Here is a 24819-nt window from a genome sequence, read left to right on the forward strand (position 1 = left end):
CAGCCTGCTCCCTGGGCTGACACCAGTGGGTGTCCTCTCCTGGCACAGGCTGCTGTCAGAGGGGCTGTAATTAATTACTATTAATATTCTACTTGAGCTCAAAGCCCACGTGCTGGGCATGCACAGGAAGCAATTATTATTATTATAATATGAGTTATTCCTTTCAAAATAGCAGTGTCATTTAAAAAAATTGCAGCTAACTCTGCTTTTCCCCAAGGAGCAGGTCTTTTGAGGGCTCACACGTGTGAAGTGGTCTCTGCCGTGACGTTGCTCCACAGATGGTTTGTGTTTTTCTGAATCACTGATTCCCTTTTTGTGTCAAGGATCTGTCTGGGCAGAAAGACCTCAGGGGGCACAGCTGGAAGGTGAAAAAGGCAAAAAGCCAGTTCTGTTCTGACTGAAATGGCGCCCCAACCCAGCTCTACACCAGAAGGGTCCAGCACTCCACTGCCTTCCTCATCCTCTTCTTCCTCAGGCACAACTCTCTGAGGAGGCTGAGAGGTGCACCCAGCTTTACCCAGCAGTGGTGGTCTGGATCCCCTCACTCAGGTGCAGCAGTCCCAGTTCCCAGGCAGTGTCTGTGTGTGTTTGCCCATTGCCAAGGCTCAGGCTGCACCTTTTCCAACCACCTGCAAGGGAGTTTGGGAGCCACCCACTCTGCTCATTTGGCAAGGACTGACCTGCACATGCTCCTGGCAGGACTGGGCTGAGTCTTGGAGGTGAGCTGGGGTCCTGGCCCAGGAGAAGTCTCACTGGGCACATTTGTGGTATGAAGTGAAAAAGAGCACTAGAAATTTATCCTTTATCTGGCTTCCTGACCAAGGAGACTGAGATTTCCCTTTCAGTAGAGGCTGAACAACTGTGAGACACACAGATCACAGTTCCCTAGTTTGAGGTTCATCTCCTCCTCCCCAGAGGGGCTCAGGTAGCAGGTGAGATCTCCTAAGAAGCTCCTCAGGCATCCCACGACCCATCATGGCCAAAACCAGGGCAGAAGACTGTGTTGTAGGGAGTGAGTCTGCATGAAGGCCAGCATAGTCCAGACACCCTGCCCAGCACATTCCAGTTCAGTGGCACTGGGAGCTGGGGGTCTGGAAGCAAACCAGGAGATCCTGGGAATTGAGCAGGTCTCTTTCCTGCCTGTTCCTCATGGCATCTCCTGCCACAAGGGCCAAGGGTGTTCCAGTTTTGTGCCAACACACAGGCAGGAAGGTCTGGTGGCTGCAAGGCTGACAAATGGGGCAGTGCTGGTGCCACCAGCAGTTCCACATCTAGTGAACATGTACCCACAGCTGTTTTGGGGGATGGACTGGGTAATCCCTCCTGCTTCCAAAAAAGCCATGGAAGGGCTGCTCTTGCAGCCAGGGCCTGCACAGGCCATGCCAGGGATCCGTGTGTCCCAGCACAGCCCACAGAGGCACACAGCAGTGTCACCAGCAGGGCTCATGTCCTGGTTCCAAACAGGATCCTTCACTCACTGAGACACTTCCTTGGGCTTCTCACTCCTTTATCACCTTTCCCAGGTGTTTTGCTATTGCCCAAATGTTGGTGTTTCAGGAGCTTCTTTAGGTTCGTGACTGTTTAGCCCTTAGTAGAGCCATGGATTTTTAAAATCAAAAGGTCATTTCTAGGTCACTGAATAATTGCTATTGCTGTCCCCACTGTCACTAATTCCATCACAAAGAAGCAGCAGCTTGCTGAGATATCCTTGAGCTGCAGGCTGAAAACGAAGGGGAATTCACCACAGAAAATGCAAGATTAGGAGCAGTTAGTGCCACGGGCTGTTGGAAGGAGAAGCAGAGTCAGGGACATCAAAGCTGGGGACAGGGATTCCCTTCGTCCCTGCTGCTCCCCACATGGGACTCAGCTCATCAGGATGTTACTTTCAGAGCGCTTAGCACAGTGAGGAGGTGCCTGCAGCCCCTTCCTGCTGTGCCTCCACCACAGGTCTGGGCTGTGGGGTTTTGGGTGCACACTCCTTTCTGGCAGCCTCTGCTCAAAGCACTGGGTTGGTCACAAAGTCTGTGGGGATGTCAGTGTTTGCTGTGAGCCAGGGCAAACCCTCACAGGTCAGGGGGAACCACCAGCTGGAGGGAAAGCTGTTGTTGTTCATGGAATCATGGAATGGTTTGGGTTTGGAAGGGACATTAAACTCATCTTGCTCCTCCTCCCTGCCATGGCAGGGAGATCTTCCTCTAGACCAAGTTGCCCCAAGCCCCATCCACCCTGGCCTGGAACACTCCCAGGTATGGGGCAGCCATAACTGCCCTACTACTGCTAGAGGTTACTTTTTTGAGGAGCAACAGGATCTTTCAGCTGCGTAGGATTATCTTGGGATGGATTCACTGATTGACATAGTGTGAGGGAGCATCACCAGCTGGTGGGGGCAAATCTGACTTCCCTCACTCAAAAAAGCTTTAGGGACCCTCTAAGAGCAGGAATTGTTTGTTCTGGGGTGGAGTAGCTCTTCCTGTGCTTACGGGAGCCCAGCACTGCACTGGGCCATCGACTGCCCTGGTGATGGTCAGGATGTCATTCCACCCCTCAGCCAGTGCAGCATGCAAAGCGTGGCAAGGTGCTTTTCCGTGGGAGATACACTGCAGGTTCATTCCATGACCAAGATGAACAGCCTCAGCTGGGAATCCTTGCAGGCTGTGAGCTGTGCTGGATGTTACAGCCGTTGTTACTTTCCATCTCACATGACAGGGCTGGGAAAGACATTTTGGGCATCTCCTGCTTCCAGCTGTAGTACAGTTAAGTCCTGGTCAGTCCTGGAAATGTTTGCTCTGGCTGTGATGGATGCAGGCTGGCACAGGGAGACACTTCTGGGAGGAAGAGCGAAGGGAGGCGCAGGGAAGTGAGTGTCAGTTGTAGAGTCAGCAGGGCTGAGCTGGGTTCTGCTGCTCAAAACCAGTCCCCTCCTCTTTCCCACTGCATTTATGGCTCTCCCAGGGCATCCTTGTCAGGGTCAAGCTCTTCCAGGCATCCCTTGGCACTGAGCTTTGGCTGCCTCATGGAGACAGTCTCTGCCTGCTGGCAGCCTGGGGACAGGCAGCTGCCTCTGGAGCAGCCGGCCCCATCATGTCCCTGCTTGCCCAGGGGTGCAGAGCAGTGGCTCCCCAAGATTCACACTGCCTTCCTCCTTGCCTGGCAGCAGAAATCACCCTCTGTCCTTGCCTCAGCTTTTGGTTCCCAGGCTAACTTGAATGTTGGGGATGTTATAAAATTCCCCACTTTCAGCATCTCCATAATTTAGAGTTGGAGAAACAAATCCAGGACAAAATAATTCAAGTATTCCTTTCACAGTTGCCATGCTCTACTGGGTTGAAAGGGAAGCTCTTAGGAGATGGATCAAGTTCATGTCTATGCCTCTTCATTGCAAATATGCATTCCTGGAAATCCAGAGAAGTCTCTACTCCCAACACCTGCATGGCAGGACTGGGAAGGATTGGACAGCTACCAGTTGGCTTTTGAGTCACTTCTCCATGTGAGCAGCAGTGATAGAAGCAGGAAAAACACCTTCTCTGTGTCCCTAGGTCAGGAATGCCACCCTGGGGCATTTCTTTTTATCTTAAATAACCTACTTCAGCCAATTCCCAGAAAAGTTGAACGTTCTCTGCAGTGCCAACCAAATCAGCATGGAAGCAATTGCTTTGGTTGGGAGCCATCCTGTGAGGTAAGGCCAGCTCAGGATGCTCCATATCTGAGTTACTGGAGCATTGCCCCATCCACTAGAAAAAAAATTGCGAGCAATTACTAACCCCAAAACTTTGTGACCAGAGATTTTGTCTAATGTTACAGTTTGGTTTTTGCTTTAAGCATTAAAATGAGCAGTGGAGACACGAGAGGCAGTGGGATCAATGCTGAGGGTCGTTCCCATGTGCTGTAAAGAGAGTTTTGGGTTTGGGGTGGGAAATTAAGCTAAAGAGGAAGTTTTTTCTTCCAAAATAAGGGCCTTTCATGGCTTGGCAAGGTGCAGAGCAGCTGTTTCCTGCTTCTTCTCAAGCACCAGGCGTTGGCAGTGGGTATTAGCTTGGAGAAGCATCTGTCCCAGATAAGTTCCTGATGTTACTCAGACAAATGGAGCCATTTCACCAGTGTGCTCAATTCCCCCAAAGCAGAAAAGAAACTTCTAGGAATATACTGCTCATAACCATGGGCTAGCTCACGAAGGAGATAGAGATGTGTGTAAATATGCTGTTCAGAGGAATAAGCTAGAGCAGAATAATTTCCAGTGGAAACAGTGTGGTCTAATGGGTGAGCTGGTGCAGTGCAAGGCCCAGGGAGAGCTGGGGTGGTGCTGCAGGGCCCAGGGAAGGATATCTCAAAGCTTTCCGAACCAGCGAGGGAAAAGGAGAGGGGAGGGGCAGGGGAAGGCCTGGGGAGACACTGTCCATGTAGGTGGAGCAGGCTCCGGGCTCGCCCCTCCCCAGCCGGCAGAGCGAGTGGGGCGGGGGGGGGACGACGGGAATCCTGCCCTGAACATGAAGCGTGAAATCCATGTCCAACAAAAATTTCAGCTAGTGCCTAATGTAAGCACTGGATGGGTTTGGAGCCAGGGCTCTGGCGCTGAGAGCATTGAATTAAACATGGGGTGACTCAGCGCTGTCCGCGCCAGCCTGGGAGCGGGGAATGCGGGGACAGGTGCATTATTGATAGTTTCATTTTCCCCAGGTTTGAGCGCCCGGCAGAAAAGCAGCGTCTGCGCTGCTTAGAGGGGGACACGGTGTGGCCAGACTCGGCATTTGCAATGCCTGCCTGCTCCTGTGCTGCTCCTGGTGCAGGGATTTCTGCATCCAGCCTCTCCTCCTGCCGCTCTCCACCCTGGGTGGGAGCCCCAGGGCAGGGCAACACCTGCCCCATCCTCCACTCCCGGAGCTCCAGGAGCTTTGGGGGCTGCACAGCCGGCTCCCCCCTGTCAGTGAGGGGTCCTTGGGGCTTGGGAAGGGCAAGAGCCCCTGAATTTGCCTTTGGCCTTGCTGATGATCCAAAGCTCTCATCTGCCCCAGGCTCTGGCGACTGCCTGCGGACCCACGGGCAGGGACGGGCCGGGAGCACAGGGTGTTCCAGCAGCCTTGGAACAGCAGGATCAAGCCTCGCTGGAACTGTGTGTGACAACTCATTACCTCACAGGAGGATGTTCTACTTCTATCCTAAAGCTTTCTGATATAAAAACCCCATCCTGTGTCTCCAGGCCCAGGCCTCAGCCCGGAGAGCAGCAGCAAGTGCTGCAGGGCCCTGGGCTCAGAGCATCCTGCTCCATCTCAGCTGTTGGGGCTGTGAAGGGAAAGCCTTGTGGAAGAGGCTGGAAAACGTGAGCTAGCACTCCTGTCAGGCCTTGCAGGGAGAGGCGTGCTTTGCCTCTTCCTCAGAACCTAATTTGAACCACAAGGGTGCAGTGAAAAAAAACAACCAAAACACCTGCTTTGGAAGATTTTAAAGAACAGCACGAACTAAAAAAGCAGCTGCCAAACCAAATTTCCATTATTAAAAATCAGCACTGATAAGAGCCATCTTAGATCAAATAATTTATTTAGTAATTCCATGTAAACACTTCAGATTTACTAGCAAATACAATGCTTGCTGTTCTTTTAAATAGATCATTCAAAAAAATAAGAATCTATTATTAATGGCAGGTTGACTAGAGATCTCCATACTACTGTACAATAAGGAATTGGTTTTCTAATGGATTTAACATCTCGATTTTTCTTGTTCTGCATTTGCTTTACACAAAGCCCAAAGGACACAGGTTTGAACTGCTCCCTGACGATGCCCGGGGTGTTTTGGGGAAGGAACGCAGGCAACTCCTCCCATCCTGGCATTGGTGTGAGCTGATGTGAGGGTGGGATGGCAGAGCTGGCGTGAACACTGTTCACAAACACACGCCTTTTCGGTCAGAAAACAGACAGTGAACGGTGGAGAACTTCTCTTTGGGATGTATAAAAGCAACGAACTCCATCGTTGGCATTTACTTATCAACACAGCAGTACACATACACGTATCCACAGTCTGGAAAAGCATCCTATGAGCTGGAGAAAGCAGTGGTTCTGAGGCTTGGTACACCAGTGCACTAAAACCAAAAGAATGATACCTTCTTACATAGTCAAATGAAAAATAAATATCTTTATTTTCTGCCTACTTTATTTCAGTTTTCAAATAAATTTTAAATAAATCTGTACAAAGTATACTGTTACAGTATATATTTGTAAGTGAACTGAAATGCCTAAGTGTAACAACACTACAGGAAAGCAGTAAAGATTGGCACATCTCTAATCAAGATTAACTTTTACACTCAAAAAATACCAACGCCTGTGAAAACCCTCAAGATATTTTTGGTATTTTTATGCAAGTTGCGTTGCAAACGCATGACAGACCAATTCTCCCCTGCCTTGAAAAGAAAATCACTTCTTATGGTTTTCAGAGAACATGAACATCTTTATGATGCTAAAGGGACACCATCAGGTGAAAAGAGAGAGAGAGATTTCAGTTTTTAAAAAGCAAATGCTTTGGTAAAAAAAAAAAGGTCAAGTTTGATACTTTTTGCACTTTGCCCGTCTCCCCGAGCTCCGACTGCAGCCAGGGCTGGGCCGGGGCTGGGCCGGCAGGAGCGCGGGGACAGCGGCTCTGCCCAGAGCCCTGGGGCCCGGCTGCAGGGATGGGGATGCTCTGGCCGGGGACCCAAGGCCGTAGGAGAGGAGCTGTTCCCCGTTAATACGAATGCCACAGGGCTGCATTTTGCGGTTTCTTCCCCCCCCAGAAGCAAGAAACTAAAATTGATCTGACAGTGTCCCTTTGCTCAAAATAAAGACTTCTGTGCTAGAGAGGTCAGGTACTGAAATGAACTTTTTCACAGGGTCAAAGAGCCAGGTACATCTCAAACTTCAAGTTTTCAAATCCAACTGCAGTTATTAGATTCATGAGCTCTCAAAACCTCCAAATATTTTGTTAAATATTTCCCAACTGGGAATTGGGGATAAATACTACAGATTAAGAGCAAGAGTTTTCTCTCTTAATCTTTCCAAAGATATATTCACTCAAAGTTTACATGCTGAAAGTTAATCTTACATTAGAATGTAATTGGCTGCAACATAAACCTATAAATAAATCAACTACCATAGATTAAACTCTTTTAAATATTTCTAAGTTAATAAAATATTGACAGTATTATAAAATTACAGTATTTACAATAAGAAAAATCTAGACTAATATATACCTTTAACAGATCTCTTCTCCAATTTGGGATTGCAACGGAATTATGAATATATGAACAATTTATTAGAAAGTTGCATTGCAATTATCAGGTTTTCCATTAGAGCTAGAGAGGGTGAGCTATCACTGCCTTTGGAAAAAACCAAAAAGTGACTTCTGATGGTGGGGTGTAGCTTTTGAGTACCAAACTGGTAACAGGAGTCCTCCGCAAGACGTCTGAAGATAAGGTAGGACCAGCCTCAACTGCTCAGATTAAGGTTGTATTACAGAACTGCCAGCAATCAGAACCACCCAGGCTGCAAAAGGGGAGGAAAGGTAGTTTTCAGCTCAAAGTGCACAGCTGGACGGGCTCCCCTCATTCTGGGCTCCAACTAAGGCTGCAGGAGCTTCGATCTGCTCTCAGGAACGGCAAAACCCTCAGCTCGGGTTGGTGAGGAGGAAACGAGCCACGGTGCTCCTTAAAGGGACATAGTTGGGCTGCAGCTATGCCAAAAACACTCTTGTCAACCATGTAGGACAAAACCAGACTGGGCATTTGAGATCTTCTCTGAATTGCTTTTTTAGGAGGTTTTTTTGGGGGAGGGTCAGGAATAGGCTTTGGTTTGGGGTTTTTTTTGCATTTTGTTTGCTTGGGAGAAAAAAATTGGCGAGGACCGTGCAGTCAACTCATTTTCTTTCCCTTGTCAGGTTCTCTGTTTCTGGGGTATTAACAAAATGTTCAGTGTTTGGGTGGCAAATACTTGTGGGGAAAAAGGAGGCTTCAACACTCCCAAGTCAATTTGTCTTGGGATAAACCAAAAGCAAATTGAGTCCTTAAAAATCGCCAGCTGCTTTTGGGGTCTCAGACACCCAGTGATGTCCTTTTAAGGATCAGATCTTTCACTTGCCCTTTTTCCCAGCCTCGGAGGAACAGTTTACAATGAGTTTAGGAAGGGCCACGTTCAAATTCTCTACCTCCTCCCCATGTCACATTTGCTGTCTAGAAAAAAAGGGGGAGAAAATAAGTTTCAAACTCTTTTCCCGCCCTTCCCTCCCCCAGTCCTGCTCACAGTAAACCAGAAATGGCAGCTTTTAGTGTATATTTTGGGACAAATTATTTTCTCAGCCCCAAGCCTGAAGATGCTAGTGAGAGACCTACCCGCAGGCTTTGGTAGAGGAGGAGCAATTTAGGGGTTCTATCAGTTCCCGTGGTGGGCAGGCAGGAACACCTCTGTCCTTAAAAGCAGGATTTCAAATGGTAAAAGAATAATTTGTAAACTCAGATCTACATTACCAACAGAAGGCTCTAGGTCCTGCAGGCTCCAGTTCCCAGAGATGCAGAGCAGGAAAACTAGAAAGAGAACTCGGTACCTTTCAACCACCTGCTGGGTTGTACTGGGGGGGAGTGGGGAATGAGAGAGACAAAATGCCAACTGACCTTATAAACAAAGGTATGTTTAGGGCTTCTGGTTTCAGGAATAAACCGATATTTACTGGTAAAAGTCTGCCAAAAAACAAAAACAGAAACACAGGATTACTGGTAAATATTGGTTTATATGGAGAATTTTTTTTAAAAAATAAAAAATTAAAAAAATTAAAAAAAGATGTCATCGTGCTCCTGATCTCCACGTGCTCCCAGGCAGGAGCCGAGAACCGACCCATGGCATCCCTGCACCCGGCAGTGTCTCTGGCACCTGGATACCTCAAACCAGAAGCCTTGTGTTGAGAGGAAAGTTGTGTTTGTTCCCTTTACTCCCCTGAATCTATGTGTTTCTGGCTTCCCCCCTCCCTCCGCTGCAAGGCTGGTCCTACGGGGGTTTGGCTCAGGAGATGGGAAGTCTGCATCCAAAAGCACTTGGAAGTGGATTTGTACATAATATGGTATCTCAGCACAAGGCTGCCGGGGCCTGAGCCTCGGCTGCTCCCTGAGATACCATAAAATATACAAGACTGGGTGTATATTTTAAATAAAGCATTTTCTTGTAAGTGGCATAAACCCATTCATTTTATTTACATGCTTATTTATTTCCAAAAATAGAGTTGGTCCACATTGGACAAGAGAAATCAAGAAGCCATACAGTAGAAGAGTTAAAAGTCCAACATTTAACCAAAGTACAATGAAATTCCAGAAGTCTGTGGCTGACTTGAACCACAGGAACATACACATGAGCCACACAGACATTTGTACATAGAGCATTATATTACCAATAATATTTGCAAACATGAGGTCAAGATGGCTAAAAACCCAGCAGGAGTGACCCGGGGGTCCTGGCTGAACAGAAGTGGGTGCTGAGGGGCCGTCACTGCTGTGGGGAAACACAACTCTAGAGATTTTGCTTCACTTTTGGTTTTTCCTTTAACTGAGAAAGTCCTAATTTCCCTGCCCTGGGGATCCAAATTGAGGACATGGTGAAAGCCAACCCCACAGAACTCCCGGAATGCCGGGGCGCTGGGGCCTCAGACCTGCGGGACACACGGCACCGCAACCCCACCCGAGGGCAAACCCTGCCCTCTGCTACTCGCCCTTAGAGATCACCTGGAAAAGAAAAACTCGGGATTTATACCCTTGTGGTGTGCTGAAAAACGTCTAGATGGGGTTTGCCTTGAAAACAATGATTTCCCTCCCTTGCCGTGGGCAATTCTTGGCGTTAGTTTTTCCAGTCCTGTCTACCTTTCCTGGAAGACCACAAATATCCCAGAGGATGTTGCACCAACAGATGAGGGAACAACTTTTTTACATTAAAACAAAAAACAAAAAAAAGCCCACCAAAACTTGGGGGATAGACAGCAGAAGGAAAAAAAAAAAAAAAAAAAAAAAAAAAACAACAACAAACAAAACCCAAATGGAAAAGATGCCTTATCTCTGTGTGAGGGCCCAGCTTATCTGGGTATTTCCAGGGACCTCACCATGATATCTCAATGTCTCCAAAGGATGGAAAAACAGACTTAAATCTGTATGTTCTGCTGCAGAATTATCACAGCAAGTAAAAGGGGGGAAGACAGTTGTAGCACTTCTGATACTTCTACAAACCACTGACTACACGGGGTAGAACCACATGAAAAGGGTATAAATTAATTTTCCTTTTTCAAGTCATCTTTGACACTCACGCTAGTAAGCCTAGTCCAATGTGAATGCTAGTACAGAGCTAATGTACAGAATACCAGCAATAGTTATTGGTACCTAACAGGATTTAAAGGCGAGTATACTCAGTACATTGATTAAAAAACACTATTACCAGAATGCCAGAGCTCTGACAGCAGTTACACAAAGCAGCCGTGCAGGTCTCTACGAGGACAGAGCCTTGAGCACAAGTCGCTATGATCATCTGAGCCTGTGACAGACAACTTGATCTTCTAATTTGTTTCCTAGAACATTTCTAATCGCAGATGTGAAATACATTTTAAAACAGAGATGGGCCTGATCCTGTGCAGTTGGGTACGTACAACACACCCCAGTGAAACTCAAAGCCCAAATTCCTAAAGAGAGAGCACAAGAAATTGTTGTCTTACATCAAATATCTATCATGCAAGCATACCACGACGGTTTTATATTGAGTACTTCAAAGTCAGCTGGTATAATTTAACTAGAAGTGAGCAATCTAATGGATTTCTAGGGGTGGGGACAAAGGTTGTGCCAGTGACAACCACCTGATTACCAGGGAGAGCAGCACAGGGACAGCGTGGGGGTCTGATGAGCTGTGGTACAGAGGAGCCCCTGCTCAGCAGCCTCACAGACCTGCACCTACACCTGGAATGTGCAGGATTCCTGTGGCAGGCCACACACCTTCACTTCATTTGCTCTGCTACCACAATCTGAGTTCTTCTTCCTGAATGAACAATTCATTCACAGCCTGCCATACTGACGGAGCATTAAAAATTGCTGGGTTTTTCCCCTCTGTTGCCCGTTGCCTCACGTCCCAGGGTCAGCCCCATGCTCACTGCACCAAACCTTATCCTCTTCTCAATTTTCCAGCCACAGCCAGGCTGGGGGCACTTCTCCAGTATAACCCAATCACTCTGCTCCTTGTCTTTAAACATAAACTCTGACTGAAAGCCTCATAGTGCCTGCAGTTATCCTGCTTCTATTGTAAACTCCAATGACTTATCAAAGCACTCACTCTTTGGTACCATGAATCTACTGGAGACAGGGAAGGTGGGGGAAGTAATTTGCCATGACTCCTAGACTTTTAAGAAGCCTAAAACTAAGCCAGAGCAGCAAAAGGTTGCTCTGGCTGACACCAGAGTTACCTGTGGGTTCTTCTGGGTCTCTTGGGAAGAGAGCTAACACAGGTCTGCATGTGCACACATCAACAATCCTCCCTCAAGGACAGATCTAGGCAAGAGCTGGAAGATGCTGCCCAGACCTCTGTCCCTACTCCTTCTCTTTCTGCCCATTCTAAAAATCAAGACCTTTGAGTTTTTTCTTAGTAAAAAGAAAAGAAAATAGAACATACCCACAATATCAGCTTCTGAGGCATACTCTGGGATCTGGCAGACCTGCCAGTCCAGCTCAAGGCAGGAATTTGAACTGGGGGTGTTGCTTTACAGCAGAAATCTAGATGCCATATTACCCAGTATTCTGGGCTTGTTTCTCCCCTCAGACCAGACATTGCAACCTGGACCCAGTGGTGTCCACCACAACTTTAATGAAAATCAACCCTTCTTCACCCAGAAACTTTGTGTTTAACATAACCATTGAATAGAACTCATTTGCTCAAAGGCTGAATATGCAGACTTGGAAGCCTTTAATCACCTTCTCCAACTAAACTTGAGTCTACCTTTTGCTCCCTAAGTGATAAATATCAACTACAACCAAAGAAGGACTCCATGATATTTCTCTTATCATTACAAGCCTATTTTTAATCCTGCTGTTTGTCAGTGTGTTCAGACACTCTGATAGACACCCCAGCAAACCAGACTGATCATAGAATCAAAGAATGGATTGGGTTTGAAGAGATCACCTGGTCCCACCCCCCTTCTCTGCAGAAAATATGTTTCTTTCCACCTTTCACACACTGAAGAGCTACAGCAGTTCAGCTTCTCCTTCTCAAACTGGAGTTTGTGGTTGCTGATCTGCAATTCCCAGTGCCTCAATTAATACTTTAATTAAAAAAAAGAATAACCTGACATTAGGATGTTATCTAGTCATGGAGAATACTAAGCTGTTTTTTGACAGCCCTGTTTTTGTTAGTACCTTTAAGTGTTTCGGTCCCAAGCTTTTTTAAAACCCCTTGATACACCTTTTGCTCCTCCACTTCAATTTCCTACTTTGTCCCAGCATCTCTGCCTCACTTGAGTTTCTCAGGAGAAAGGCTCCTTATCTCACCCAAAAGGCTGAGGTGATGGACAGCAGGCTCTCAAACATGTCTTGTGCTCCACAATGACATGGAAGAGTCGCTTTGGTGGCATGAAGTACTGCAGGAAATGAATTCAGTCTTTAGTCCTACACACCCAGATTCTCTCTGATGTCCCTCAGACAGCACTGGCTCCCCAAAGCCCCAGCTCTGCAAAGGCCCTCCTAAACTGCTTCATTTTCAGATCATAGTTACCTGCCCTACCACTGGTTTTTCCAGTGTGCTCCTCAAGAACTGGACTTCTGTGCTTTGCTGGAATCTTCCTGAACTCCAGAAGTCCTTTCCTCTATAACTATTTTTAGCAATAGTTTTAGGATTGTTAGCTCTTTCATGAAAGAGTTCTGCCTCACCTGGATACCAGTAACTTTCCCAGGTATCTATGGTAAGTCTAAGGACTTAATTTTTCTCATCTTCTCCCCTGCAATATTTTGGAACACAAGACTTTTAGTCTTCTAGTCCAGCACCTTCCACTCCTGAGAATGCTGAACTTACAGTTCAGTGACCCCCAGGTGGTTACTGCACTTAACTACTCAACAATAGTTGTATCTTGAATCAGTTCTTATGTTTTAGTCCTAAACAAAGGCTAACTCTAGACCAGGCTGCTACAAGAAATGATCCTTTAAGTAAATCAAGATGTTTGCTCACCAAAATGTTAGCCAGTTCCTTCCCAAACAATCTGGCCAGATAGCATGGTCATAATGGAACTTACTTTTTCTAACAGGTTTATGAAGATGCATGAGCCTGTTTTTTCCCCAGACTCATGAAATGCCCAACTTTCCTTTTGTTTAGAATAGAAAACTTCCTAATACCTCCATGTTATTAAAATACAGAATTTATAACCAACATAAATGTGGCTGTTTGCTTGTCAGTACTCCAATTTCCTCAGATTTTACAGCAACCTTTTAGATGTAGTGTTCCTCATTTATGACCTAACATACCTGCTACAATGGCAGGTAATGCAGTGCCTTATTGATTTCCATCACCCCCACCATGTTTCAATCAGACCAGCTGTGCCGAGGTCTTTTTTCACCACTGAGCAGTCTACAGCAACTATTTTTGTCTCCTGTTTCCACCCTGCTGTGCAGATGTGCCCATTCCTTACTCCAGCCCAGCCCCTCTTGTGCACACAACTCTGCTCCCAGCCTCTGCCCCAGCCCCAGCAGCCTCAGCCTCCCACCAGTCTGTCCCCCCCAAACCCTGCCCACTTCCCGTGCCACCAGTCTGGAGATGCCCGGGCTGGAGTGGAAAGTCCTCGGGTCACTTCTCTGTCACAGTCTTTTCCCAGGCACACACCCGCTGACTTTAGGAACTGCCATTCCTAAATTCCGTCTCCTTCCTGAGCACCCTATTTAGCTTCCTAGGTACCTCAGCTTCAGGAATGACAGCTTCAGGCTTGCCCCAAGCACTCTGGTACCTTTCAAGGTCTATGTGTCCAATCAACAGGGAAATAGTCTGATGGATCTCCTAATCACTGGGAGTTGTATTTCCCATCACCAAATTCTCTGCCATTCAAACCTCCCACAGCTGCTTCTCCAGCTCCTGGAGGCATCTCCAGAACACAAATCAACTCCTCAACCAAGGCTTTGGTTATAAATCACTCCTTCAATCCAGTCCAGTTTCAAGTCCCCACAAATACAAAGCAAGGCAGCCAGTGCTGTGGTAGGAATGAACCCTGATGATCTGCAGAGGATTTGATGCCATCTCTCCTCCAGCAGCAGTTCTGGCCTTGGATGCTTTCTGGAACCTGGAATGCCCCCACTTGTTGCTCCATATAGTATTTCATCAGCAGATAATCACTCGTAAAGCGTGTCCTCTCTGCACTCTTGTGTGCAGTTCCTTGTGCAATTAAGCCAGTGTACTTTGATTCCCATAATTAAGCTAGGAATTTTACTTTATGACCATATAAAGTCCATCTTTAAACTAAAAATAGACTGACCGTTAACAGATTCTTTTTTTAAAATTACTTTAAACCGACAATTAGAGAGTTGCATTGGACAAGATAAGTTACACATGGCCTTGCAGAAGCCTGCAAGGACTCATTTTCCAGGACTTTTATTGACAGGTGGAGCTCAGAAGCCAACCTTTTTGTTTTTAAGCTAGAATGAGCCTCTGATCACAGCAGATCTATCCACAAACCAAACTGTTTGCATGCATGAAAGCAGAGATGGCTTTTACATGAATTTGCAGTGCTCAGTTCAGACTTATTAATGACAGAAAATAATTCAAAGCCTTTAGTCTCTACTTTGCTCAGACCTGCCTGGTTGCCCGTCAGCAGCCCCTGGCAACAGTGAACATACTGCCATTTATTATTTAAATAAAACAATCTTTTTAATAAAAAGAAATTTTGACCCCATTTAAACTCTGTACCTGACAAGGCACCGGCTTCTTTCCTTCACCTCTGGTGCTGCTCACACAACATTTTTTTAAGCTGACCTGCCCACACAGCTCCTGATAAGCCAATGCTACATTGCCAGCTCTCCTCAGCATCACTTGAGTGGGAGGTTTAAATACCAGATTTCACAAAACCCTTTCTCCATGATTCCTAGCCCTGGCATTTCTTGAAGTATTGACAGATTGGCAAGCCTTCCCAGCTCGCCGAAAAGTGAGCCAGCTGGACCAGCTTCTGCTGGACTGATACAGAGAGAAGAGCTGGTCCCTGAAATCCCAGCGCTCACCTCTCGACCCCCAGGTGAGTTCTGAGGAGCCTGGACCGGCTGACACCCCTGTGCTGATGCAGACTCACTCCCCAGGAGCTGCTGCTCTGAGCTCCCCTGCCCACATGAGATGCCTGGGCAAAAGGTGAGCCCAGGCAAGTTCCAAACCTCAGGAGACTGGGGGCAATAAAGCCAGCAGCCTGCACAGTGTTCACTGTGGTGCAACCATGACGGAGCACGGAGAAATGAAATGCATTCCCTAGGGAGACATTAGAGCAAGCACAGGCTAAGGGACAGAGACACCCAAACCAAGGTGGCTGCCTTTTAAATGACAGTGCTGCTCCTAGACATCCCAACAGACAGATCCTGCCTGATGCACAACCACTGTCCTGCCCTCTGACAGCTGCCTTTCTACCCAGAGTGAGGGCAAAAGCCCCCAAACCTCTAATGTCCCAACCTCGATGGACACACAGCAGTCTAAGCCCCAGTCACACATGAAGACATTCACCAGTAACAGGAAAAACAACCTCTGCTCATTTACTGACTCTCAACTCCCAACAACAGAAACTATCCAGGCCTGTAAGATATAGACACAGCCCCTGCAGCCTCATCTCAACCCCACATCAGCACAAACCATGCTGGGGGGGGGGGGGGGGGTGTCAGCCCCACAGCAGAGCCCCCAGAGCCACCCCGTGCCAATGCTGGCCTGTGCATCAACCCAGAGCAGGTGCTGATGAAGTCTGAGAGCCCAGGCCCAGCTCCCAGACCTTCCTGCAGGCGTGACAGTACCCAAACCACTGAGGTGTGTCAGTAAGACACGATCTCCTGCACCAAGGCTGCACCCACGGGGCTGCTGCACGGTGTCTGCACCATGTTCAGTAACACAGCCAAACCCACTGGGGTCAGCACGGTCACGGGCCTTCAGATGCAGCTTGCAAGCCACTTTCACAGGCAATTCTCCATTGAAATCAACATCATGACTGGGATGACATTTCAACACAAGGAGGTTTTTCCCAAAAAGCTGTTTAAAGCTCTCCAAGTCATGCACTTGCCCTCCCAGCGGCATGCACTGGATCAGCTCCCACAACAGCCGCCTCCCTCCAAGGTCTCCCCAGCCAAGAGGGGCACATCCTTCTGTGCTGCAGATGTAAATCCACACCTCTCACCTCTCCAATCTCGAACAGAAAGAATGAAGCTGGTTTTTCTCGTTTCCTGCATATTTCAAGATAGTGTTTCAAGAAAAAAATGCCTCAATGCCACAGCCAGGGAGACTCAGCAGAAACTCCCACTGCCAGTGTTGCAGCCAATCCTCTTTGCACTTCAGTCTGCTACGTGGCCCAAGACTCAGAAAGGACTAAGGTGTGTATTTTTGCAAAGTTGATGTCAGGATGGACAGCAAACCAACTGATCATCAACAAAGCCAAGGAATTGTCTGAGTTAAGACTGAGTTCCTGCTGGGGAGATCCAGCAGATTCCCGTTCAATCAGCTGATGGCTGATTCAGAAAGGAGCAGAGATTCACCATATGTCATGAACTCAAGCCTCAAGAGATGTGGAACTGGCCAGGGTCACCAAGTTCAACACCAAAGCAGTCCCTGCTCAGGACCTGGCAGCTACGTTACCTGTGTTTTGGATATTCCCCTCTCCTGTGAGCTCTAGCTTGGCCAGATAAACCTAATGCCCACTGGCTGGTAAACCTTGTCTTAGTTAAACCCAAACTGTATCAGGTCTTGTGCTCTTAGACTGCTCCAAGGTACATCACACGGGGACAGCAGAACTTCCCTACCAAACTACACGCCCAACTCGAGCTGCAGAGATACTGCCACAGCCCAGGTGATGTCTGGTCACCCAACACAAGACAACACCCACACGCAGGCAAAATCTACAGCCAGCCTGAGCTGACCCCATCTTGGCTGGCCACGGTGCCTTCCAGAGCAAAAAGCTGAGGAGCAGATTCCCTCTCCAGGTGAAAGAGCACCAGCAGTATTGATCTGCAGAGGGACAGTGAAGCATTGTTTGGGGATATCCAGCCATTCACTCTGTCTTGTTTTAATCAGTCAACACTCAAAAGACAGATAGTGGGGCCAAAAGTCCTCTATCTTTATCTTTTTTCACTTAATCTCCAGCTGACATTTTGTGAAAACACACGTCACTTCTCGCTGTATGACTTCAAGTGTCCCTCTCCTGTGATATTTTGCCTCAAACAGGCTACACAACTGGTTACTACATTTTATAGAGGTGGGAGTGACATGCTTTGAGTCTTCCAAAACACAAAATGCTCATCTGACTTCAGCCACCAAACTGCAATGATGGGGACCAGTAGAGCTACCCCAGCTGGGGAGCTCAGCACCCGCTGCTCCATGATCCCTTGGGACCAGCTGCCTGACAGCCCTGAGCTGCTTGTGGCAAAGAGCCAAAGTCTCTCATGGGCCCTCACAGGCTTCTCTAAGTGCCATACCTGTGCTGATGCTGAAGCACTTGCACGGCAGCCCAGGTGTGCCTTCGCCATCCATCTCTGCCACATCCCATCTCCCACCTTGCTCTGAACACCTTTTCCCACCCTCCAGACAGACAATACCTTTGCTGTGACTGCTGGGAGCTCCTCCCCTGGACAAACTGTTTTTCCTCCAGCCTGAGTCTGCTGCCTCAGGAAACACCTTTGTTAGTGACAGCACCACGCCTGCCCCAACACCAACCCGCTTATCCTTTCCCTTCCAATGTACTCCTCCAGCAGCAACTTCTATGCCAACCAAATTGCAGTAAAATATCCCGAATGCCATTGGAGAAGTAACACTGGGAAACCCCTGCAAATGGATCATTTGGCCTTCTCTCTGCTATCTGCAGCTGTTCTGCATTAACAACAAGCAACACACAGCCCAGTAAAGCCTCATGGCCCACTTGTAATTCACAAGAAGTGGGATGGTTGCAGACCGTGATGAGAGCTGCCTTTCTCCCAGACTGCAGTGCTGCTAACACACAGTCCCATCAGGAACTGAAATGCTTTGGAAAGACAACAAGCAAAGAAGGACAGGAAGGCTAAGAGAAACTCCCAGAGCGGGCCCAGGACCATCTGGCACGAACGGGAGCCTCTGCTGGGAGGAGAGCAGAGCAGGCAGCCCGGCTCCAGCTGCAGCGTTTCCGGAGAGCTGCCACACGAGAGGAGCATCCTTCCTGTGCCATCACCCTCAGCCATCCCAACACAACACACACCACTTCAGAGAAGAAGGAGAAAAAAAAAAAAAAGCCATGAACTTCAGGCCCTAAGATTAGGCTTTGGGAATACGAGCTTTTAAAAAAAGGTTATAGTTTTGGAAGTCCATTTAAATTAACCTTAACTAGCTTTCAACTCTATTTACGTATCTCCTTGCCACGCTCACAACCCACGCACAATTTGCGGTGCCAGCGAGCTAAATCATGTGCAAGTGAGCAGAGTAAAAGGAACCACAAAAAAAAAGCTCTGGGCAGAAACTCTCTTTCATTGTTGCAAGCGGCAAAGGAGATGGCAACAGCAGAAGGAATCGGGAATAAAAATGGAACTCGCTTGTTTACCTTGTCGGTTTTGTCAAAACATTGTGACAACACTTTGCCTGCAGCCCGTTTCTCTGTTCTGCCACCAAAAATTCAGAGCCCTTCACCTTTCTTCATGCATTATAGGAGAAAGCCAAGAAGAGTAAAACTTTTAGAGGAGAGAAATGAGTGTGCAAAAGATATAAAATAGCTCAGCGTGAGAATTTCAAACTACTGAGCTCCTCTTCCAGGTAGTCCGAACACCACCAGGAACAGTGACTCTCCAGCTGCACAAGCTGAGTTAACAAGAAGCAAGCAGCCAAGAAAGGAGGAGAGTAAGACAATAAAGGGAAAGTTTGGGTAAGCCTGACAAAAAGCAGAAGAAAAAAAAAAAAAGTTAAAAAAAAGTTTAAAAAAAAAAAAAAAAAAAAAAAAAAAGCGCTGCAAACTGGGTTTCTAAAAAAGAAAAATTCTTGACAGTGTCTTTTAAAAAGAGAAACTCACAGTGCTTCAGGCAGAGCCCTACCTCTCCAAAAGCCACCCAATCCAATAGGAAGCACCAGGTTTCTGAAGGAGCAAATTGCACAGCTGTGGAAGAATTTGCCTTTACTGCCTTCTTTCCAGATCACCTAAGAGAGACTCACTGTCTACCTGGAGGACTAGCAAAACTGAAGAAATTGGTTGGTTCTAGTTATATTTTTGAGTTTTCATGCTTGACGAGAGCCCCTAAAATGTAAACCTGTTTTAGCATTCTTGTACATTAATGTCATCGTTCTCCCTGCTGACTCCCACAACTTCTGCCACAGACAAGTCAATCAGATTTGGTATATGCTCTGGGACAGTGAAGGGGAGGGCTGGGTTTAAAGCAAACAAGCAACCAAAAAATAATTATGTCAGTGCTCTGCAAGGTGTTGGATCCAAGCTCGCTGGATCTGCTGAAGTCTTCGATCCAAAACACTTGGCAATTTTACATTAAAAAAAATGAAACAAAAAAACCCAAAAACTCTGACCTGTTGAACTTAGAGAAAAGCAAGTGGCAGACCTTGGAGGAAGCGAGATAGCGTGTGAGGGTGCAAAAATATCATGTGCTGTAGTTCACCACTTTAGAAGAAATCAGAGTTTTGCTTTGGTTGGTTTTGCTTTTTCTGAAGTGCCAGGGAAAGGCACTTCCCAAAGGGCCACTTTAGAGTTTAGGGGCGCCAAGGTGGAAGCGTGAAGACATGCCAAAAACGTCAGGTTTGCATAAACCCTTCTGGAAAAAGTGCACCGTGTTTCTAGGAAAAATGCATAACTACCAAATCTCCACTGACCAGGGGCCACTTGTGCACGCAAAGTTGCATCAATTGGCAGCATCAATGCTGACATTTTTGCCTTCTCCTTCCACCCCCCTCCCCAATTTTGTTTTTTTCCTTGGGAGACATACAGCGCCACTGCATTAGAACGTACAAGAAATGAAAACAGTGAGTACGACTGATATAGATCCATTGACTTTTTATTACAAATGTACTTGATCACTTGGCTTCAAAAAAGTTTAAATCAACCCCTATTTTCTGTACGCCAGTACAAAGTAAAATCTATTTTACAAATTAAATACCTAAAAATTTGACAAAAATATTAAAGTTTGATGGAAAAAACAGTTATAAAAATCTTAAATCCCCTTTTAAGAAGATAAGAGATAACATTCCCTCCCAACCCCCACAGTCCTGTTATACAATATTAATAGTAATTTTTTTAGAATAGGTAGGTATGTTATATCTTGCTGTTAGAATACAAGTCACTCTAATAGCTTTATCTGTATATACTCCAGTTAGTGCATGAATGTCATCTGATTGAATATAATCAACTATCTTTAACTGATCCCTAATTTACATTTCATAGCTTGCATAGTTTGAAGGGACAAAGGTTACACTACAGCTAATCATAAAAAAAGGTGGTTACAGTGCTATTTTTAAAGGCAACAAAGTAATTGCTCCCAAAAAAGAAAAACCAAACCCAAAACAAAACAAACGAAAAAAAAGAAGTTACCGGTCGGCTCTGAGCAGGGGTTAAACCCCCGGCAGCAGCTCTGCCTGGCTCACGGGGTGGGCTCAGCGCCCGCCCGCTGTCCCCGGGGCAGCCCCTCTGCCTTCCCCCGCTCCCGGGACAGGTCGGGAGCCGCTCTCCCGGCAGCGCTACGCCCAGCGCGTTTCACCCCTGCGAGGGATACGCACAAAGTGACACTGTCAAGTATTTATTTATTTTTTTTTTTTTTCTTTTTTTTCCCAATCGAATTTTCCAAAAACCCGAAAAGCCCTCCGCTTAGGGAGCGGGGCGCGCTCCCGGCACCCGCGGCCGGCCGGGCTCCTGCCCGCCCGCCGACCCGCCCGGCCCCTCCCGGGGCTCCCGGTACCGGCAATGGGGGGACCCCGCAGGCTCCGGCCAGGCCCCGCATCCCGGGAAGTCACGGGCTGCCTCCCGCCGCAGCATCGTAAGCGGGACCGCAAAGAAGAGGCAGGAATCAACAGCGGCTCGTGCTGTTTCTTTCTTTTTTTTATTTAAATTCTCAAAGACAGAGCAATTTAACTTTTTTTTTTCCTTTTAACAAAAAAAATAGAATTTGAATTCGGAGGACATTTCCCTCCCGTTAGCATAAAACCACTTAAAAGGTGGTTGTATTTCAATGGTAAATTACTTGACAGTGTCCCTTTAACTTAAAAATAAAATAATGTCAGTATTGCAATGAATTTCAAGTTTTCTTGCACGTAGTCATTATAAAGTAGCTTTTATCATGCTCTTGGACCTATTCTACAAGACATTTAAAAGCATATCATCAAGGAAAATATAAGGCATACTTCTCAGGAATTAGGTATCTTGGCACATTTGAGCATACTGTCTTTTTTTAAAACAACACATATGGTCAAATATACCGTTCTTCTTCTAACATTAAACAGGGTTTTCTGTACTTTGTTTTAAATACTGAGATATTAGAGCCTTGGTAAAGTACCGAGCACCTCCGGGAAAACAAAAATTAAAACAAAAAAAGCAAAAACATAAATCAAAAGAAAACTAAAACAGCCAGGAGCAAAATCCCACGAATCTTTACAGTCATTTTAGTCTTTCGTTATCATCATTCATCAAGTCCTTGAACATACAGAACGTGCGTTAAAAGAAGAAAAAAACCAAACGAAACAAAACTAAACAAAAAAAAAAACCCGAGGAAACACGCAGAAGAAACCCAAAACGAGACAAAAACTGACCACAAGTTCTCGGCCACTGTTCACAGAACTGCCCGCGGGCTGTTCCAGGCTGGGCTGGTCGGATGGACCCGCGCGGCCCGGGCGCTCCTCCAGTCAGCCGGATCCTGGGCAGGATCCCGGCGGCGCGGGCGAGGAAGACCACGGGAGGAGCCTGCCTCGTTAGCGGTGCTCCCAGGAGCCGGGAGGGACGGAAGGACACTCTGCCGTGCTCTCCTCGCCTCCCGCTACTTATTGCTGGGAACGCACCGCGGCGGCGATGGAACCACGGGCGCCGGAGCGCGTCCGTCGGCAGCGCCGCAACTTTGTGGGGGGCAGCGAACAGCAGGACCGAGACAATCAATCGATCAAGTAGCAAAACCAAAGCAATTAAATTCCTAACTACGTCTAGCAGCATGGAGAGTGCAGTCCCGACACATCACAGTTGAAGTACAATAATCGCTGGAACTGCCCGTCCAGAGCCTCCAGATTCAGAAGCAGGTTATCAGACACATGTTTACATGCAATTGAGAACCATTTCAAATGTCACATTACGCACTCTGAAAAGCTTATTTCACTACTGGGAAATAGGAAAAGTGCACATTAAAGCAATTTTAAACATTTCCAGTGATTGTTTAAAAAGAAACAGAAACACCTCGCTACCAGCGGCTCGTGTTTAACTTTCTGTGAATACTAACAGCAAACTTCTTTCAAGGGCAATAATGCATGGTACAATGGAAACAGCTTGTTTTGACACTTACAGTACATCTCAAAAAAAAGAAAAAAAAAAAGAAAAAAAAAAACAAGAAGAAAAAGGGAATTATAATTTCAACTGGGAATAAAACGACAGCAGGAAATCAAATTCTTTAAAACAAGTTTTTTTTTTTTGTTTGTTTGTTTTCTCCCCACCCTTCCGAAACTCCATCCTTGCCCCTCGGTAAAGAAGCGCTGGCAGCTCCTGCTGGCACAGGAGCAGCTCAGCTCTACCTGACCCCTAACTCAGCAAGACCATTCAGCAAAATGATTGCATTCCCAAAAAACTTCCGAGTGGAACAAGGTTCTAGTTTCTCTGAAACGCTCTCTACTGAATTTCAGCCAAGAAAAGAAAAGAAAAGAAAAGAAAAAAATCAAAAAATAAAGTTTTGTTTTCACTGTTTAAGGCATCTTTTTTTTATAACATTTTCTCTTCACTCGCAATGATGATAGTCATGCAGCAGTTTAATGATAAAAATATATTAATATTTTACTATACAGCAGCAAGAAGTTAGTCAATTAAAAGCACACCAACTTTTTTTTTTAAAGAAAAAAAAAACCAGGACATAACCGAAAAAAAACCCAACGAAGACAACCTGTAAAAGTCTATTATTATTCTTATTATTATTACAAACAATTTCAATTTGGAGAACACACCTGGACAGATTTAGTGTTCTGACAAATCTGTGTTTCCCTAGCCTAAGCTTGGAGCAGAGCCCGCGCCCGGCGGGAGCTGGGACGGGGAGGGCAGGGCACGGCCAGGCTTTGCCAGGTATGTGGCCAGTAACAATAACTAGCACCACAGCTACATGGAAATCCGTTACGGACACACACACCGGCTGGGCTTTCACTGTCCAACCACACTCCGACCCCCATGGCTCAGTGGGATCACGCTGCGCTGGGTCCTAACAGGCCTAGGGAAGTTAACAGGGATCAAAGCATCGCTCCGGACCTCTCACGAGTTTCAGGAGATAGTGCTAGTGCCAGTGGCGACACGGAAAGACTCGCTACCTGCTGTCCAAAAACAGGTGGACTGGAAAACCGCTGCACGTCAGGTTAAGTACTTTAAGTACACAAAATAAAAAAAATATATTATGAACAATACAAGTACATCTCATATACACAATAATGACAATACGCCTACTCAGTTGTAAACCAAACAGGTGCAGAAAAAAAATATTATGGGAGAAAAATCTTTACTTTTCATTTATTCTCTCTCTCTCTCTTTTTTTTTTTTCTTTTCCTCTTTTCTTTTTTTTTTTTTTTGTTTTTTACTATTTGAATAACTTTGGTTCAAACGTAAAAATCACAAGTTAGCAAATTTCATTTAAATGCCTTTTTTAATAATTTTTCTTCATGTTCACAGAAGTTTCACTGACCATTTTTATATGTTTAAGGTCCAGATGCAATGCATATTGTATAAAAGAGAGCACTTATTGTTTACCTTGCATGAATTAAACCTACGTACCTTTTAACTCTACAAACTTCTGCATAACATTTAGACAAAGCTCAGACACACAGCATGCCTAGCCCTCATATATATATACACATCTCTAATCACAGGTATATAGGGTGTCAAATATACTATAGTAACCTCCATGTAAGGTTCGAAATTTGGTAACAAAATGAGAAGAAAAAACTAAAAATATTATTTTACGTGTTCTAAAATATCTCTTTTTTTTTTGTGCTAAAGTCAAATGTTAGCTCAACATGAAAAGGACTTTTTTTTTATATAATTCAGCAATATTATAATCTTGACCATTTTTGCAAACACTTTTAATAATAATAGCTTAAACGTGTACAAAAGTTCTCGGTTAATTAGGGAAATAAACACTCAGTTCTTTATATTTTTAATCAAGTAGGAAACACAGTTCATATATAATGTTATTACTTTTTTTTTTTGACTCTTTTTTTTTTCTGTGTGGATTTTTTTTTTTTTTGTAATTTTTTTTTGTTTTGTTTTCGTTTTGTTTTGTTTTTAGCAGCTGCTTACTGTTTGATACGGTGGGTAAAGTGGAGGAACATCCAGCGATGGGTGGCGGGTCTGAGGCGCTGCTGCTGCCGGGCGGCGGGGGGGGCGCCGGGCGGGCGGCGCGGCCGGGGGGGCTCCGGGCGGAGGGGGGGCTCCGGGCCGCCGCCCCCGCGCCCCGCC

At 46.2% G+C, this 24819-nt stretch overlaps 1 long non-coding RNA gene across 1 annotated transcript; it reads right to left on the reverse strand.

Annotated features, from left to right (window-relative positions):
• Positions 1 to 5515: 5515 nt before the first annotated feature.
• LOC310915052 lies at positions 5516 to 24752 on the reverse strand. The gene is made up of 3 exons (XR_014591141.1): positions 24661 to 24752; positions 7214 to 8692; positions 5516 to 6070 (listed from the first exon to the last, which is right to left on the reverse strand). It is a non-coding gene; the product is annotated as an uncharacterized lncRNA (long non-coding RNA).
• Positions 24753 to 24819: the final 67 nt, after the last annotated feature.

This window comes from Zosterops lateralis (genome assembly GCF_965231275.1).
Source record: "Zosterops lateralis genome assembly, chromosome: 14".
Lineage (NCBI taxonomy): Eukaryota > Metazoa > Chordata > Aves > Passeriformes > Zosteropidae > Zosterops > Zosterops lateralis.